The sequence below is a fragment of the Nematolebias whitei genome, chromosome 14 (assembly GCF_014905685.2).
Source record: "Nematolebias whitei isolate Nwh7 chromosome 14, NemWhi1, whole genome shotgun sequence".
Lineage (NCBI taxonomy): Eukaryota > Metazoa > Chordata > Actinopteri > Cyprinodontiformes > Rivulidae > Nematolebias > Nematolebias whitei.
Genome location: NC_056511.1, coordinates 2,164,000 through 2,166,308, shown reverse-complemented (window position 1 = coordinate 2,166,308; position 2,309 = coordinate 2,164,000). Strand labels below are relative to the sequence as shown.

The 2,309-nt window shown below is 51.7% G+C and overlaps 1 protein-coding gene across 1 annotated transcript in view; it reads right to left on the bottom strand.

Annotated features, from left to right (window-relative positions):
* Nucleotides 1-2,309, bottom strand: part of LOC119420769 (arrestin red cell) — a 10,477-nt gene that overhangs the window by 3,856 nt on the left and 4,312 nt on the right. The gene's annotated exons all lie outside the window — the stretch shown is intronic.

The window sequence follows — 2,309 nt, the reverse complement described above, 5'->3', positions numbered from 1 at the left end:
GGTGGTTCTGACGTGGAGCCAGGTGGTTCTGACGTGGAGCCAGGTGGGTCTGATGTGGGACCAGGTGGGTCTGACGTGGAGCCAGGTGGTTCTGACGTGGGACCAGGTGGTTCTGACGTGGGACCAGGTGGGTCTGACGTGGGACCAGGTGGTTCTGACGTGGAGCCAGGTGGGTCTGATGTGGGCGACAGAATGTTCAAACCTGAATTGTGGAACCCTTTTAAAGACGTGCGGCCGTCCTGTGACAGGTCTCGCACCTGGAGCTCAGGTGAGGTCCAGAGCTCAGGACCCCCCCACCCCCCACAGGAGCCTTCAGCTGCAAACAGAACCGGGTCGGTTCTGATCAACAAAGACCGACCCAAAGGAACCATCAGATCCACACGATACTCAGACGTTTACGGGTTCATATCCGATGAGCTCGGTCCAACTACGACCTGGATCAGAACTTTTACAACTAAATGTTTATAAAACTGGTGCCGGTGTCAGGAACCAGGACCGGGTTCGTTCAGGTCCAACGTGAGCCAAAACATGTGCATGTGATTAATTCAATAAAGTAATTGGTTTATAATTCATGTGTTCATAAAGAGCTCAGTCTGACCGACGGACTCGACCAGAACCATTTGGAGGGAGACCGGTGAAGGAAGCACCTTCACACCATGAAACAAGACTCGTCTTCATCAGAACTCACCGCCACAGGAAGTGGTCCGAGCAAAAACAGGAAGTTCACCACAAACCGCTCAGAAGCAGAACCATGAGAGGAGATCCGTTCAGCAACACAGAACCAGAACCAGAACCAGAAGCAGTCAGGAGAAGATCTGGATCAAGCTGTTCTGGAACCCAGGTCAGCTGGTTCAGGTGCAGCTCCAAGCTCCTCAGACGGACCGGAACCAGAACCTGGAGGTTCTCCTAGATGCAGACATGACCCGGCTGCAGGAAGTTCCTCTGCAGAAGACTCATTTCAAACTAAAAGTCTGCACAATGACCACACACACTGAAGTCATACTCTTATTTTGAAAGTGTGATGATCCTTCCGGTTCTGATGATCAGTTTGTCTCAGAACACGATGGTCCAGTTTATCAGAACTGACGGTTCTAATGGTTTTTCGCTCTGACCAACTGATGTGCAAACAGAACCGGGTCAAGCAGCTGATGGAGTGAGTTACTGATCAACCCGATCGTTGCTCAACGTCTCCTTCGACCCGCAGAACCGCTGATCTCTCAGATTTAAACAAGGAAACACAGAAACCCTGGGTTCTGGACCGGGTCGGAACCAGCTCTGCAACATCAGCTGATCAAGACCAAACAGAACTTCAAAAGAAGTTCAAACTGACGTACAAGTGGACAGAACCCAGGTCCGGTTGGAGAAAAATCTGAACTGAACTTCCTTGAAAATGAGTCCTGATCCAGTCCTGATCCAGTCCAGACCAGGCTAGAATCCGTTTGTGGTTCCGGACCAACAGTTCTCCGGACCTTCTGAAGCTCAGTCGGAAATATCTTTTTAGACTTTGGCTGATGTTTGACCTTTGAACTCTGACAGAAAACATTAAACTCAGGGGGAAACAAAGATCCATCAAGTCGAGGTTTGAACTGGATCAGAACCTTTCGGGGTCACAGAAACACGACCCGTGTCTCTAGTTGGACCATAAACCCCCCAGGATCCACAGCTTCCTGTGGAAGTGATGTCACAGCTCGGCTCCAAAACGGATCAATACGTTGATTATTTACAGCCAAACAAGAACCTTCAGGTTCTGGTCAGAGTTCGGCAGCTCAAGACTCCCAGACCACAAGGACCCCCAGAACCTGAGGACCCCAGACCACAAGGACCCCCAGACTGGGTCACACTCAGACCACGGTTCTCCGTGTGAACCGGGCTCTGAGGTTTCATCTCTGTGAGGAGTCGGTCCAGACACGGCTCTCAGATCAGTGTGCCTGCTACTGCTGGCTGCCGCTGCACCACTGCCCCGGCAGGTGACGGGTCGCAGCTCAGAGGAGAACAAGGCCCTGCTGGGTTCCTGAGACAAGGCTGCCGTCGGCCACGTTTGCACGACGCTTCCTGTCCTCGAGCGGTTTCCTAACAGGAAGTAACTGCAGGAAGTGAGGACGGGGCTGGAGCGCCCAGACGCTGATCCACCGAGCACGAGAGAAGTCACAAGGTCCGACGTTCGTCCGTGAAGAGACGATCCAGGAAACTGCAGCTTCAGAGAAAACTGACGTTTGTTTACGTGAGTTCAGTGGGAACGAACACAAATGTTGTAGAACAAACAACAACAGGTAAACAAATGTGGTGGAACAACAAACAACAGGTAAACA